This window comes from Propithecus coquereli, unplaced genomic scaffold (assembly GCF_000956105.1).
Source record: "Propithecus coquereli isolate 6110/MARCELLA unplaced genomic scaffold, Pcoq_1.0 Scaffold423, whole genome shotgun sequence".
Taxonomy (NCBI): domain Eukaryota; kingdom Metazoa; phylum Chordata; class Mammalia; order Primates; family Indriidae; genus Propithecus; species Propithecus coquereli.
This window is the reverse complement of record NW_012149986.1, coordinates 1,893,371-1,911,180: the sequence shown is the minus strand read 5'-3', so window position 1 is coordinate 1,911,180 and position 17,810 is coordinate 1,893,371. Positions and strand designations below refer to the sequence as shown.

Genomic DNA, 17,810 nt, shown 5'->3' with positions numbered 1-17,810 from the left:
TAGAGATGAAGTCTCACTGTTTTGCCCGGGTTGGTCTTTAACTCCTGGCTTCAAGCGACCCTCCCACCTCAGCCTCCCAAAGTGCTGGGATTACAGTCATGCGCCTCTTTAGGGTCTGTTCGTGGAGCTCTAAGAACATGCTTTACACATGTATCATTCTGTTCCTTATTATAAAGCCTTTGTAAAGGAAAAATGGTAACATACATGAAAGTTGTAAAGATTTCCTTAACCAAGCCTCCGTAGCACTTCTCTCCCAGTACCATTTCCCTCGCAGAGGATCCTAGGAATATTCCCGAAGTTCTACTATAACTGATTTGAATATTTACAAGATAGTAAATGACTAATAAATGCTTAAAATTGTTTATAAAAAATGACTTTGTTCAAATGGCTGTACTAGTTATCAGTAGTTGATTTGTAAAATGGACAGTGTATCTGTAGACTCAGGTTACATTCGATTATTAGCAGAAGTAACTTCTTACACTAGTTTTTGCATATTGGTTGGTGATTCCCCAGCCCCACCCCGTTGGAACTTCGTCAGTTCATCTAGCCGAGGCACTGGCAAAATAGGGAAACCAGTTGGTGATTGTTTTTGGTTAATGTTAAAAATGAAAATTTACTGGTGTTGAGATTACTCACATCTCCCATGTTACCCATTTATATACTGAGATAGGAGAGGTTATTAATAGATGACATGATTTAGATGGAAAACATTTTTTGTTAGAGTCTACCTTGTAATTAGTAATTCACAGCAAAAGGCATTAAGTTGCTTAAATCACTTAAGATGAAGTTCCGTAGAAGTGTTTAATAATGAACAGAATTTTATATACACTAAACTTTGTTTCCAGTTTTTCTTTTAGAACCTTTATTTTGGACCCTGGCTTATACCTCTTTGAGAGTTTAGAAGTATAGAAAGTGTCAGATTTTCCATTTAATATTAAGCATCTTTATATCTCCGTAACGACCTGTGAGGAAGGTAATGGCTTTACTCATGTTTTACATGAGGGTCCAGAGGGTCAGTGAGATGTAGTGACAGGTCCAGGGAGAAACAGCAGAACCGGTCTTGGCGACAGTGTCTGACACCAGTGTCACATGATCTGTAAATGGAGGAATGAAGACAATTATGAAGGAAAAATAGAAGCTTCCAAGAAGTAGGAGAGAAATTGTAACATTAGGGTAAAATTATTTTAGTACCTGAAACTTACATATCTTCTGCAGGTCATAAACAGCTTTTGATCCTCACCACAATCCTGCCCGATACTATGGCAGAGACCATTCTCACTGTACAGGTGAGGAAACGAGTTCTGAGGAGAGATACATGCCCAGAGTTGCAAGGCTGTTATCGTCAGCAGTAGGTTAAGGAAAAAAACTCAGGTCTTCTGACCCTCTCCCAGGGGCCTGTTTCTAAGCATATGGTGGAGGGCCATTCTAACAGTGGTTCTCAACTCTGCTTGCATTATTTTTCCTAGAGAGCTTTGGAAAAATACCAATGTCTGGGCCACATCCTCAAGGATTCTCATATAGAGTCTGAGGTGAGCCTTGGTCTTGGGAGTTCCTGTGATTGTTTTGCAGTCAGGATTAAGAGCCACCCCTTTGATAGAAACTCGGGAAGAACGAAAGTTAAGAAACCTAAGGGCCAGGCGCGGTGGTTCAGGCCTGTAATCCTAGCACTCTGGGAGGCCGAGGTGGGCGGATCGTTTGAGCTCAGGAGTTCGAAACCAGCCTGAGCAAGAGCGAGACCCGTCTCTACTAAAAAGAGAAAGAAATTAATCGGACAACTAAAAATATATAGAAAAAATGAGCCGGGCATGGTGGCGCATGCCTGTAGTCCCAGCTACTAGAGAGGCTGAGGCAGGAGGATCGCTTGAGCCCATGAGTGTGAGGTTGCTGTGAGCTAGGCTGATGCCATGGCACTCACTCTAGCCCAGGCAACAGAGTGAGACTATGTCTCAAAAAAAAAAAAAAAAAAAAAGAAACCTGAGGGCTTAGACCAGTTGCGCTTCTCCTGTGGTACTTGGGGCAAAATTGCTTGCATAAACATAGAAATTCATCTTCTGTCTGCCCGAGAGTTATTGAAAATACAAGGAGAGAATTTGTTTTTAGGGAACTCATTGAAGATATTAAAAAAATAACAGAAAAATATAACTCAATCAATGATTGTTGTTTTTACAGGGGAGACATCAAAGATAAGATTTTGTTTAGTTTTTAGTTCTAGTATCCAAAATAGCTATCACTGCTGTCTATGCATATAATGAAATAATACTGAAGTTTCTTTGGTTTGTAATTGGGTTCCTTTTATGAATCGTAGGACAATATACAAATTTAAATCAAAGCTAGTGACTAAAACAGCAACAGGATAAAATTGAAAACAGCAGCAGGGAACGTGTCTTTACACCTTCATTCCCGGTAACTAACGTAGTACTTGTCACATAGTAGGTTCCCATCAAATTTTAAACAGATTTAATATGCTGAGCATGTTCTGTGAAGTTTCATAAAGCTATTGGAACATGTTAGTATAATTTTATGATATGTAAATTTTGAATTAATACTTTTTTAAATTGTTAATTATAGGCTTTCTCTCAACATTTGTTTTCTTGTAGGACCTATATAAATCAGCCTTCTTTTATTTAGAAGGAACATTTTATAATGATAACAGATATGTGGAATGCAGAGATTTGGGCAGGTATACTTTCCAAAAATCTTCTTAAACTCCTATTTCTACTTCTCAAAGTAGTGATATCTACATAAATCCTATTATTGATCTTTTAAGGATCTTTGCAAGGAATCGTTTACAGATCTCGTACTGAGCATTACATACATCTAACAAAAATTAAGCTGAGCACAGTGGTGCATGCCTATAATCCCAGCTACTTAGGAGGCTGAGGCAGGAGGATCTTTTGAGGCCAAGAGTTTGAGGCTGTAGTACGCTATGATTGTGCCTGTGAATAGTTGCTGCACTCCAGTCTGGGCAACATAGTGACACCCTGTCTCTAAAAAAATAAATAAAATGTGGCAGTTCTCAAACTCCTTGGTCTCAGCTCTCCTTTATAGTGTAAATAATTGCGGGCCCCAAAGCACTATTGCATATGTGGGTTGTAGCTATCAATATTTATCATATTCGAGATTGAAACTAAGGAATATTTGAAATATTAATTTAAATGATCTCATTACATGTTGGTTATTTTTGTGAAAAATACCTGTTTTCCAAAACAAAAGTGAGAAATTGTCACACATTTTGCATTCGAGCTGATGTGATAAACATCATGTCGCCTCTAGAAAACCGGTTGCTTACGAGAGGATAAGAATTGAACAAGGCAGGTAACAGCTTAGTATTATGGTGGAGGTAATTTTGACCCCGGGGAGCACGCTTTGAGAATTATCACTCTAATAGATGAAGAAAAATTCAGTGTCCTATTGTCCCAATATGTATCAGACACTATGGTTTCATCTCAAGACGGCAACTGCCCAGTTAGTTGGGTGAGCCAGGTTGTGTGAATCGCAAACCCTTTTCTGTAGTTTTTAAGCTTTTGTGGGGCAGTGTTATATCCTTTCCCTTTTTCCCTCTCACAGGACTATCATTGAGCGTCAGAGTCCCACGATAGAGGCTGCGGAAGTTTCGGACTGCTGGAATGGAAGATTTCACCTTCAGTGACGTGCATATTAAACTAGGCTTTCCTTACTTACACTGGCACCAGGGAGACTGTGGGCATGTTGTCGTCATTACTGACGTAAGGTGGGTGGCAGCACTCAGAACGTTTTTTACTCTTTTCTTTCTCTTTATTTCACCGTATAAAAGCACAGTATTTAAGAAAAAAAAGGGAGTAAAAGTAATCATCATTGCAGCTTGGCTTGGGAACAGCAAAAATAAGCGTCTGCTTTCCATGCCATTAGCAACTCTCTGTATCCATTTGCGTCCTCTATTGTTGATTTTTTGGAACATCTTTAAGAAATACTTTACTATTTATTAGAGGGTTAAAATCTGTAAATACTTTTAAAATTATCTCCATTTCTGTATTAAACAGCTGTTATTCGGGTACTAGTCATCCATTGTGTATATAATATCGATTCTTTGATCATTTGCAACTTTATTTCTAGGTTTCTTGTCTTTTTGCCAAAATTTGAAGGAGGTAACAACTAGGGAAAGAGAAGAGTAATTCTGATATTTGACAAATGTGAAGTCTCAATACTTTGATAAAGATTTAAATTGTGAAAGAGCTAAAATAGTCTAAAATGAGATGCGGAGATTAGTTATTAATTGTGTATAGCTGATATCTCTATTCCATAAATAAAGCTATTCATTTCCCCCTTTTGTAGGAAATCTCAGTTTAAGAAGTACCAATATGTAAGAAAAAACCTTGCTGTGTTGCTGGTTTGATTCCTTCTGAGACCATTTTTTTTGTGGAGCAATGACATACCAGTAAATAGGTTCTGATGCTTTCAGAAGGTCCCTGCTTCTACTTCTTTTTGGTCTTAGTGACCAGTCTCCAAAATTTTATATCCCTCGCACTGCTTCTCAGAGAGCTACCAGAGGATGTAGAAGCACTTCACACAAAGAGTAAACCGGGAACAAGAAGGACGTGGGATGCCACACAGAGTAGCTTAAATAGACATAAAGGGAATCTGAGGATGATGGGGAAGGGAAATCCTGGTACGAGAGCTGTCTACAGACCTAGAGAACAGTTTAGTCCAGAGACTGGAGCCAGAAACACAGAATTTCAATAAGGATTTCTGGGAAGAAAAATAGAACTGGTAGACTTCTGGTTGGTCTTTAACTCAAATGGATAGTATGTTCTTCCTTCCATCAGAAAATAGGGAAGTGAGTTAGTAACAGGTACATTGAAAATTTAGCAGATGCAAACAAGAGAGAATTAGTAGCTAGAAAATAAAATGTACAGTAAGAGGAAAGGGTAGTCAGTTGTGTAGCTTATGTGGAAATAGTATCAACTCACCATAATTTAAACATTAAATATCTATTTACGCAAAATTACAGTAATTCTATAAAGGGAAGTTGAAGAGCAAAATCATAAAAAGTTATATGTGGAAAAGAGTTGCCCCTAGGGAAGAATGGTGAAGGGAGAGCAAAGAAAGCTCATAAACCTTGGATTTATGTGACTTTAAAAATTATATATAGTATGTTTATGGTTTTGATAATGTTATTAAAATGTTGGCTGGTCCAGTGAGTTATCTCAATTGATTATTCATAGTCAGTTACAGATTGATCTCCTTGTTCTACTTTATCCCCCTTTCTCACTGCTCTACTTGACTAGTCTAAAAAAAAAAAAGTCTTAAAAACTTCAAAAAATTTTATGTAAGCCAGCTTTTCTAGTCAAATGAGGGTAAATATGCCTGCCTGTCAATAAACATAAGGTGGAAGACAACCCACTATTCTCTGTGATGCTCTGACTTTCTTTTTATTTCTTGTAGCGTAGGGGCAGGTTGCTGCAAACAGTGTCATTCCAAGGCTGAAGCATAAGAACATGGCCCTTAGACTCAAGGCAATTTCTTGATGCAGTGGTCAACACAAGAAACAATGATGTGTTTCAGTGCTAAAGAGAAAAAGCAGTTGGCATTTATTAGAGTTTGTTGGACGTGGCGAGCGTCGTAGCGGGGGGAAAGGCATGCCTCAAATCGTGGTTTGGGTGTGGCAAAGTCATAACACGTAACCAAAATGTTTGTACCCCCATAATTTCCTGAAATAAACAAAAGAAAAAGAGTTTGTAACGTGGAACTTTGCTGAGAAATTTTTAAAGGTAATGTAGACGAGTCATTTTCATCTCATAGGTGGATTTAATCATTCAGTGCCATTCCACAGTACCACCTATCAAAAATTCAATCATTTTCTGATGGTGAAGTTTAATATTTGCTATCCTTTCTAACTAAAAAAAAAAATGGCATTTTAGAATTGTCAGGGACCTTTAGAATAATCTTGTGCCGTCCTTTCATTTTTCAGAAGAATCTGAGGTCAATCATTGTTTAGGGGGTTTATCCAAACCCAGACAGCTGATTGATTAGTGACAGAATAGAGATTGACTTTCATTTACAATTCTTAAAACTTAAAAGTCTGTAATTCTGACACCTAATACTAAGGAGCCAAATTTAGATTTTCATAAAGGGGATAGTAAAAGACTAGAGCCACATTGTAATAACCAGTTAGTCTGGGTAAAATATCACCAAGTAGCCCTGTCCAAACTGTGTTCCATAAAAGGTACTGAGCATTAGGCAAACCAAGGGTTCTCTGAGGGAGTACACGGAAGAAATGGAGTGTACAGTAGCTCCCTCTTAGGGTGTCACAGTGCACATTACCATAAAGGGATCGGGGAAGGCTCATAGGAAAGAAAACTTTGTTTTCAAAATGCTCTTTTAGAGAAAGTGTTTTGTGGAACACAATTTTGGTCAAATCTGGTATAACAAGCAGTTTACCTAAATTTTTTGTAAGCACAAACTGAAAACATCTGCTGTGTTCCTAAATGTACAGATATATTCCTTTACAGATCATAAATTTGCACTTTAATTTTAATCTCCATTTATTTTCTTATGAACAAAAGGCTTATGCATACTGATGACTGCTTGGATAGGGCACTTTATCAAGAAGCACTGGCTGCGGACCAGAAAATGCTCCGTTTGTAAAATGTGCACAGCTAGGTGTACATTTTCTTCAAGATATCTTTTTCTTCAAGAATTGCTGGTTTTCAGTAGTTAAGTAGTTTTGATAATTTCAGTTTTCCTTTTTTGCTCTAAGTACTTTTGTACTTGGACCTGTAAATAATATGCGGGTTTTTATCCAGTAGAGAAGGGCCGCAAGATCAGTTTTAATATGTTAAAACTAGCGTTTTTAAACAGTAAGGCATGTATTGTGATATATACAGATAAGTCAAGGGGAAGGTCGAACTTCAGGGCTGATGCCATGTTCAGGGAGCCATGTTCTTTCTTGTCTGTAGTTTACCAAATCAGCTTCATTCCACAGCTTCTCAATGAAAAAAATATCAGAGCACATCACATGCGAGGTCAAAATAAAGTTGTATAAAATTTTTGCATCATGTGATTCTACATGTTTATATTAAAGTGTTTCTTACTGTGGGTCAGAGTCAAAAAAGTTGGGAAACCACTTAGAGGAAAGGGAAGAATTTAGTACAGGTTGAGCATCCCGAATCTGAAAATCAGAAATGTAAAACCTAAAACTTTTTGAGCCTCAGCATGATGCTCAAAGAAAATGTTCATTGGAGCATTTTGGATTTCAGATGTTCAATGCTCAGATGATAGGTATATACATAACACCGATATTCCAAAATCTGAAAAAAATCTGAAATTTGAAACTCTTCTGGTCCCAAGCATTTCAGATATTCAACCCATATCTTCAGTTTTCTTTGGCTTCCCCGCCACAATATACTTTTCTAATGGATCAATAGGAAAACATGATAAATCAGAGTTATCAGATCAAAATGAAAATAAGGGAATGTTAAAAGTACACAGTCTGTGAGATGCACAATTTAAATACACTGGAAAATGGCATTTTCATCTTACTGTGACCAATAGCATCTCAGACCAAAAACAATCTCAGCTGAATAATGTTGCCCATATTCCCACTTGTATACGCTCTGTATATTACAATATTTTATCCTGAATTCTAGGTAATAAAACAGTTGGAGTTTTCAAATTAACCAGAACTCATTTACCAGTTAAAAAGATAAATTAAGCAAAAGCATATCAGATCCGTAGCATCTAATTATATTATATTATGGTTTTCCAAGATGGTCTGTTAGAGGAAAATGACTGTGTTTATAAGTAAGTTACCTGGAGGACAGATATGTCATGGCAAATGTATGACGCTTTCAAGTACAGACTTATCTTCTTCTCTACTCACCTTTAGGGGGAAGCCTTACAGAAAAACAGCGTTCTGCAACGTTTCTGAGCGTTGGATGCCCTTTTGCCTTGTAGAGTATTGGTAGTGATTTGTCTGTGTCTCCATATATATACAAAATTATATAAAGGCTTATGTTTTAATATTGTAGACTGACAGGACAATACTGGGAATGTTATGTTTATATATTACTACGTACAGGTTATAACTTACAGCATGTTAAAGTCTGAAAAACTTAATAATGTACATCTTTTTTAAAAACTACAGACGGTTGACCAACAGTGATAGTTTTGTACCAGAGGACCCATGTTTCTTCTGTGAAGTTTGCTTCTGAATGCTCCACGATGGTTCAGAAGGCAACAAACTGCGGGAATTCTTTGTTTATCTTTATGTTGATTCTGCAACCTTTGATTAAGGATAGCCAGGTACACACACAGAGAGAGAAAGCTGCAGCCTTCTGAAATAACTGTTCTCTTGGATGGTTACTTTATATCTAAGAAATGCCACTGAGGACCATGATCCACTGGGAACAATTAGCTAAAGCTACCAAAAAAAAAGTCCAAATCAAAGATTTTCCTATAAAGTAACTTGATTATATTTGTTTGGAAATATATTTAATTTAGTACTTATTCCAAAGGATGTTTTTCATTTAGTGCTTTTTACCCATTGTAAGTTGTTTATCTTACTGAGTTGCAGAAGTGCTAAATATGAATCCTTTGTCAAATACACATATTCTGATTCTTTCTCCTAATCCTGTTCATTCTCTGAGTGAATTATTTAATAAATACTACAACATTAAGAAAAACTATCGTGTAATTTAATTTTATAGTGGGTTCTTTTGTAATATAATGTTAGGTTTAGTTTTGTTAGGAACTAGGTACATAAGACATTTTAATGAGAATACATGAATAATGAAAGTAAAAAGATCTTGAGTATATATTCATACCTTCACGGAAGTAACATTTAAATTGAAGCTTCAATTCTTGACAGAAACTTTCTATGAATCGTAAGTGCTGTGAGTTTAAAATATGTCAGTTTAGTATTAAGATTAAAAAAATAGATTTTATATGACCGTGGAGACGTGGAACAATCCAGATCCTACTGACTGCTAGCTCTGGCTCTCTATGTCTTAGCTAATACTACTGACGATTCTGTAAGCAAAAAGAGAAAAAGTAAACAGGAGTTTTTCTGGCCCAGCTCTTCCATTCCTCTGGTCCTCTAACTATAGTAATCCTACTTACGCTTTTCTCTCATTCTGAGCCAAAAGGCAAAGGAAGCTTTTTCATAAATTCCCAGGTCCAGATCATCAGAGAAGATTGTAGCTATCTGTATTGAAATATGTTCTGGAAACCTTTTTGGGTGGAAATGTAATGCCATTTAAGACTTTTAAGAGTGCTATAAAATAGATTTTAAATGCATCAAAAGTATTTAAGTTTTACTTTCTCTTTCCTAGGTTATATTTAAATTCACCTAAGTTCCACATCGGGATGGCTCAGACAGACATTTACCATATAAATAAACAACGATGGATCCTATAGGACTATGTTTAAAAGATTGACAGCGAAGTTATGTTTTATGGACTTGAAATGCTACATATCAGTTTAGTTGATTGGTTTGGAGATGACAAGCACCTGTTTCTGATATGTCTGCATTATTTGCATTGACTGATTCCTTCAGTTAGTACACAGGATCACTGTAGAGAATTAAGAGGCCGCTCCATGGCCGGCTTATAACGTTCCTATGTTTTTACTTTCCTATACTGAAGAGTGGTAAAATTGAGTAGATTGAAAATTGTCCTGGAAAACCATACATTTAAGATAAATAAGTGATATATCCAATTTCTAAAATTCCACAGGTAAAATGTATTTTTGATTCCTTTTTCTTTTTTTCCCCAGAGATGGGGTCTTCCTATGTTGTCCAGGCCGGTCTTGAACTTGTGGCCTCAAGCAATCTTCCTATCTTGGCTTCCCAAAAGTGCTAGATTACAGGAGTGGGCCACTGCACCTGGCCCAATGCTTTTATTATTAATACTACCTTCCTTTTAGGTCATGCATGAATATGCCAGGGTCTGTTTACTTTTATCATATTCAATTCATACTCTCAAAACAGCAAACCTAGTAGAAAGTTAATTATTGTCATAATGCATTGTTCCATGTGTGCTGCCAATGCATTCATTTTAGTGAACAGAGAAGAAAGGTATCAGTTAGAACACTGATTTATTATTTATTGAATGTGTTAGTTCTTAAGGTTAACATTGTCTCCAAAGACTCAGATACCTACTATGGTTTCCCGGTGAAACCAAGAAGAAAGCCTAACTAGGTTACTCCCACAATTCGTCAGTGTGTTGTGTATCAGTCATGCTATTCCCACCAAGTTCCAGTCAAAAGAAATTCTTAACTTTGTATATTTTGCAGCTACAAAACCTTGGATCCAAGACAGCTTTCATTTCTATTTCATCATATTAAACACAGCATGCTTATTATAGCAAATACGAAAATGATGTCATGAACTTATCAATATTCTTTGTGGTTAGAAATTCCGTTTTGATATAATATTAGATGCACATACACAAAAATCACTATATATAGAAAAGCAACAGCTATTTCTGTAAACATCTTTATCAATAAGAATAATTAAACATTTAGATTTTACTGGGAGAAAGGTTGGTCATCTCTAACATTATCTGTGTGTTGCCGAATTACACAACACAAATATAAACACATTTGTGCCTATTTCACCTTTCTTTGTTTCTTAATTCTTTAAGGATATGGATTTGCTATTTCCGACAGATCGTCCTTTCTCTGGCCAATGGGACAAAACAAGTTGTTAGCGAAGCCCTCACAGAGCCCTTTAAAAGCCTTTGCTCTTGTACAGGATTAGATGGCAGATCTCATCTTGACCTGACATCCAGGCACGTGTGTGGGGATAGGAACAGACACTGACATTACTGCATCAGCAAAACAAGGTAAATCTGCCAGGGTACTATTCGAAATCACTGGACATAATAGCAATTATAAGGCTTAAGGACTCTATATAATGTTCACACACATGCAGTCCTAATCAGGTTCTCTGATTCAGATGGTGTGTCTGAAATTTCTCCAAGCACCTGAGAAACCTTCAAGACTCTATTCTGCTGGGTCATGTATAAACTTACTCGTTAAAATGTTATCCAATGATGATAAAGAAAAAAAAAAAGTTCTGAGAGTGTTAGTTATGTGCGAATCAGCTTAGGACAAATAGAGAAAATCTCTTGGGAAGACAACTGTGCTTTAAGTACCTTGCCAAAGCAGACATAAATTGTTAGAATGCTGCTCTGTCTCTAGAAGTTGAATATTCTGTGGCTTCTTGGTAAAACTAGATCTGTTGGGTCACAGAGAAAAAAGGGACGTTGAAGAAAAGATAAATACCATTTTCTTTATTTTTGCCATCTTGAGCTTATTGTTTAGTTACCCTGTCTCCCCACACAACACAATCTCTGTGACCAGCTAAGAAATTATTTCCTTGGCAGCAAATCCATAATTCCATTGCTTACTCTTATAAATAGCAAAGAAGTAATTTACTAATAGAATTTGACAGAAAAATTCTTTAATCAAAACAAGTTTACACGTCAACACTTGTAGCTTAACTAGAATAAATCTGTCCAGGTTAAAACTATTGTTAAGAAACAAACAGATAATGACTGGTCTATATGGGGGTTTTCTCAAAACAGTGGGTCCTAGTTCCGTTGTAAGACCTCCCAAAAGCAAAAATTAAGTTATTGAAATAATTCAAATTTTTAATCTATAGATGAAAACAGTTATCGTAGAGGTCAAACCATACAATGCTAGACACAAACTATTATGTTATTTTCCCATATTCATATAATTTGACAACATGAGAAGTATTGTTTTCTATCAAAAACCACCAAATGACCCAATATTCAAAATGTCTTAGAAATGCTATCCTTTAGTAAATATACCCTTAAAGTTTTTGTTAACGTTGTTTTCACCCTGATATAGTCTCTATACATCAATATACAGACTATCTGAAAGTACTGCCCTGGAACAGCTAATGTTGTATGATACCGACATGAAAATAAAGATTCCCCTCTAATACAGCCATGTTTTCAAATAGGTTAGTTTCCTTATATAGCATTTACTTACACTTACTGCATAAGCATCACAGATCGACTTTTTTCCAATTAAAAAAATACTTCCTTAATGAGTACTAAGAAAACTTGGAAATGAGACATTTCTCAAAAATAAGCTTATTTAGTTTTCAGTTTTAGTTACTAGTGCCTGTAAAGGATCTTACATGATTGAACCCTGAAGCCGGATTCATTCCTATGTATACGCAGTCTGTTCTCTGCAGGGAAATCGTATGACTTCACTGAATTCCGAGTCACAAAACTAAATACCCTGCAAAAGTTAACCAAACTCATAGAATTGTCAGTTCAGCATCATTTCTAGTTGGCATACAGAGAGGTGTGCAGAACACACGTCGTTTCAAAGAAGCAGGATAGTGCAGCACAACGTAGACTGCGAGATAAGAAGTAGCTTTCGATAAAAGGAGGGTGTTAGTACTTGTATAGAAGTAACATTTTATCTACCATAAAAATGCTCAACTTCTGCAAACCCCACTGCCAGTGGAAAGACAGTCTGGTAAATCCAAGATTTGTAAAAAATATGCACAAAACCCATGGAAAAGAGGAAAAGTTTGTACAAGTGGTAGTTTTAAAGATGTAACTTTGTTCTGCTATCAGTTACACATTAACATACATACTCATTGAAAACATGCTACAACCATGTCTGGAAAAACAGTTGAACATTTTCTGAATGGATTTTGGTCCACATTTACTGTATAACATAGCTGTTAATACTGCACAAGTACAATTAGCCATTATGTTTAATTACTTGCAAATGAAGACAAAGGATTTCCCTTCCTCGAAACAAGTTTTAAACATCGAAACCTATGCTTATAAAAATGTGAAACTTTCATCAGCCTAAATATTTCAAATGAAAACTATTACATACTTCTCAGGTATTCTCTATTTTCCAGGGATGTCAACCTAGCTATCTAGTGTGGAATCCTTCAGAGATATTTCTGTCTCTCTGTCTCTTCACTGGATGGTCCAAAGAAAAGGGGAAAGAAAGTTGTGACAACTGTGATTAGGGTTTTCTAATGAGGAAAAAAAAGACATTAAATCTGTGCATTACATTTTTTAAAAAAGACAAACAAAACCAAAAATACCTGATTTGTTATTAAAACACTTGTCATTATTTCTTGTTCAAAATTTTATATTATCATGTTGTATCTTGTCTTCCCAAAGTGTTATGCAGATCAAGCAAAGTACTCAGGGAAGCATAATGGACCAAGCCTTCTTCTCCATCATTTCTAGCTTTTAATTGAATTCTCTTTAAAGCATATGGGAATGTTTTATCTGTGATGCCATCGTATTACAAATCTTAATAATACTTGCAGACAACAGGAATTCCCCTAATTTCAGAATGAGAAGGGATGCTTGATTCCAAGTCCATCAAACGGACGTGGAACAAGCTATAATAAGACTTGGATAATTAGTTCCATATCTTGTTATATTAGAGTAAGTAGTATAAAATAGACTGTGATTCTCCATCTAATTTTTAACATATCGTCGCACTCAAAATTTTAAAAAATGTGAAAGCAAGTTATTTATTAATGGTGTATCAGTAAAAGAAATCCAGGGAAAAATAGTTATTTTCTTTAATTAGGTTGCCACCTAGCCCCTAAATACACTGGCAAATTAGTTGTACACAAAGTTTTTTTATTTTTGCCTTTTTGTAACTTGCTTACTGAATTCAGGATTTGACTGATCAAAAGATAGCCCCTTGTACAAATAACCTTGGAACAGTACTGTGATTAAAAACTCGAATTCAGGAAAAACATTCAAGAAGACCCATTAAAACACCTCTTCACTTTTCCTTATTGCTGGCCTTGTGGTTGTCTTTGCTTGCTTCACCGCTATGTCCATTACATCCTGGCAGATGACTGTCTTGAGTGTCAGATCCTCCACTGAGAGTCTGAACCATGAGAGCTATTGCAATGGAAAAACTGTTAGAGCTTACAAAATAATACTTTAAGATATCCTCTAAAGATCCAAAATCAAAACTGCAATATGGCCCTCATGTTCCTAATGGCATCTTTTACTTGAAATTATATTGTAATATAGTCCTCTTGAATTTTAGGATTGGGTTTTGATACTACTTCAAAAAGAAAAAAAAATGGAATAATGATTTCATTAAGAAGGTGTACTATCTACTCCTAATATCACCAAAATCCTTTGGGTAGCTAAGGTACGGTAAGAAGCAGGGTTACTACATGTATCTTTGGGTACAGGAAGTAGATTATTAATGTGATTATTCTATTTGTTACTATTATCAGGAACACTACAGGGTGCCACAGCTCTTTAGTGCATCATGATTTATTCTATTTCTTAGAAAAAAACAATGCACATCATAAATTTTTAAATTTATCATTATTGGTATTTTAGAAGAAAAAGCGTTGTCATATTTCCTAATTGATATGGCTTTTGTGCCTAGTAAGTAAACAGTGGTGGGGGGGATTTCCTATAAATCCCATTCCCTGATAAGTGAGAGTAAAAGAAAAAAATCCAACTGCTTCTGAAATGTTGGTTTCTACCTTAAGCAGCTCCCACTAAAATGTTTAATAACTTGGAATCTGGGGTGCTGATAGTAGTACTATGATTCTAATAGTCCTTTATAGGTACATCCTGAAATGTTTATGAGTGAAATGGTACGTCTGGAATTTGCTATAAAATAATCTTCAGGGGTGGCACAGAGAAAGCTTATGGGGTACAAAACCGCAATGATCACGCATTGGTAATTGCTGAAGGTGGTTGATGGGGATGTGGGAAAGTTTATTTCTATTTCTGTATAGGTTAGGAATTGTCCCTAATGTAAATGAGAAAAAAACTATTCTTAATAGTAAATACCAGCAAGATTTAAGTAGTACTAATTTAAACTTAATGAAAAAGAAAAGCAGAAGCTAAGGTTGAGCACTTTACTATATATGCTACACATTCTGCCAAGTGCTTTATGAGACTTTCCTCATTTAATGTCGGTAAGGTAGTGCTTGGGACCAGAAGTGTTCTGGATTTGGGGATATCTGCATATACATAATGAGATATCTTGGGGATGGGACCGAGGTTTAAACATGAAATTCATTTGTTTCGTTTATACTATATATATAGTCTGAAAGTAATTTTTATACAATATTTTTAATGGTTTGGGGCATGAGACAAAAGTGTATGTACATGGAACGTTCAGAAAGCAAAGGTGTCACTGTCTCAGCCTCCCATGGGGGTAATCTGTGGTGGTTTGGTGTCACCGTCACTCCTGACTGAATGTATGTGCTACTGATAAGCAGTCATTTTCTTGTACTTACCCACACATTGAAAACTTAACAGTGAAAATACGACATGCCTTTAACACAGCGAAGACACACGTTCAGGCAACTCAACAGCGCAGGCGCGTCCCCAGCGTACCTGCGTCAGCTGTTAAGCAGCAGCAGTAAACAATGGCAGATTTTTGTGTCCCTGTTTATGAGAGATGTTGATCTGTAGCTTCCTTTTCTTGTCAGCTAATTTTTTTTTTGTAGAGACAGGGTCTCACTAAGTTGCTCAGGCTGCTCTTGAACTCCTGACCTCAGGTGATCCTCCATCGTGACCTCCCAAAGCCTTAGGATTAAAGGCGTGAGCCACCGCCTGGCCTCTTCCTTACACTTGTGACAGAATTCACAAGTGAAATCATCTGGGCGTAAGTTTTCTTCTTGAGAAGTTTTTTAAAATTGCAAATTCAATTTCTTTAGCTATTATAGGGGTGTACAGATTTTGTATTTCTCTTTGTATCAGTATTGGTAAAAGTAGGTTTTTTCAAGAATTTTTCACATTTTCTCTAAGTTATCAAATTTATTGGCATAAAGCTTATTATATTTCCTTACTACCCTTCATCCTATGGGATTTGTTGTGATGTCTCCTTTTTTACCCTCGATAATTGTAATTTGTCTCTTTTCTATTTTTTATCAGTGTTCTTTAATTTTGTTAATCTTTTCAAAGAATTGACTTTCTGCTGTCATAAATTGATTTATTATTTTTATGATTTATCTTATTTCAACTTTTACTAATTCTTCTACTCACTTTTTAATTTGCTTCCCTTCCCCACAGCCTCTTAAAGTGGTAACTAAGATCATTGATTTTAAACTTTATTTCTTTTCTAATATAATCATTTTAGGCTATAAATTTCTCCTTAGAAATTGTGTTAGCTACATCCCACAGATTTGGATAGGCTGTGTTTTCATTATCATTCAGTTTGAAATATTTTGGAATTTTTCTTGGGATTTTTTCTTTGACCCATGGGTTACTTAGAGATGGTGGCTCAGGCCTGTAATCCTAGCAGTTTGGGAGGCCAAGGTTGGCGGATCACTTGAGGCCAAGGATTTGAGACCAGACTGGGCAACATAGTGAGGCCCCAGTCTCTACAAAAAGCAAAAAAAAAAAATTAGCTGGAAATGGTGGTGTGTTCCAGTAGTCCTTTGATAGTCAGGAGGCTGAGCAAGGAGGATAGCTTGAGCCCGGGAGTTCAGGGCTACAGTGAGCTATGATTGCACCACTGTACCCTAGCTTGAGTGACAGTGAGATCTTGTCTCAGTCAATCAATCATTCAATACCTAGGAGCTAGCTTCTCTTTCGTGAACAAAAATTACAACAAGCCACTAGGACCTCTCTCCTTGAAGCAATGTCAAGTGGAACTAAGCCCTAGACTTTTTTTTTTGAGACAGTTTCACTCTCTTCCTCTGGGTAGAGTGCAATGGTGTCATCATAGCTCACTGCAATCTCAAACTCCAGGGCTCAAGCAATCCTCTTGCCTCAGCCTCCTGAGTAGCTGGCACTACAGGTGTGTGACAGCCCAGCTAATTTTTCTATTTTTAGTAGTGAGGGGTCTCGCTCTTGCTCAAGCTGGTCTTGAACTCCTGGCCTCAAGGAATCCTCCCTCCTTGACCTCCTAGCATGCTAGGATTACAGGTGTGAGCCACTGCACCCGGCCCCTAGACATATTTTTTAAAGTTATCGTCGGAGGGAGTAAGAAACCTCAAGAGAGAAAGAAGACATTGTTAGGCCGGATAGGATGTAGATTCAGAACTTTGTTATTGTGTGAAATATGACCTCATCTTCTGACTCAAGCTAGCAAAGCAACATGTATCATTACACATGTGCTGTGCTTTCCAGGCACCACATGTGGCTGAGACCAGGAATTCTCCCTGATTTCTAGGTCTGTTTCCTTAGTTTTTTCCTTGTCTGAAATGCCCTTCTCAAGGCCAGATCACATGCCATCTCTCCTACAAAGTTAAAAGTCACCTTTTCCTTTTCTCAACTCTCATTGTACCTTGTCTTTTCCTTTCTTGTGGCAGTTTTTACTTCCTACATTATATTATACTTATGGAATGCAAATCTTGTCTCCCTCACACAACCCTAGGCTTCTCAGAATCAGAGACCACATTCATTCTTGTTTATGTGCTCAGAATGCTTTGCCAATAAGTGGAGCTTAAAAAGCATTTGGGGGGGGCGGTGGGGAAGTGCTTGTTTTCTGAATGAATGAATGAATGAAAATAACGGCTCCATCCCCAAACTGGTGCAGTTTCCTCATGGCAAGTCTTCTTGCTCAGGTGGAGCTGGATTTCAAAATATTAATTTCCTTCCTTTCTTCCTTCCTTCCTTCCTTCTTTCCTTCCTTCCTTCCTTCCTTTCCTTTGTTTCCTTTCTTTGTTAGGATAAGAGTGTTGCTCTGTTGCCTGGGCTAGCGTGCCATGGTGTCATAGCTCACTACAACCTCAAACTGCTGGGCTCAAGCGATCTTGTGGCCTCAGCCTCCTGAGTAGCTGGGACTACAGACACACCACCATGCATGGCTAATTTTTTCTG

The 17,810-nt window shown here is 36.8% G+C and overlaps 1 pseudogene; it reads left to right on the top strand.

Annotated features, from left to right (window-relative positions):
• The window catches only part of LOC105817767, a 25,035-nt pseudogene extending 16,765 nt beyond the window's left edge, over positions 1 to 8,270 (top strand).
• The last annotated feature ends 9,540 nt before the right edge of the window (positions 8,271 to 17,810 follow it).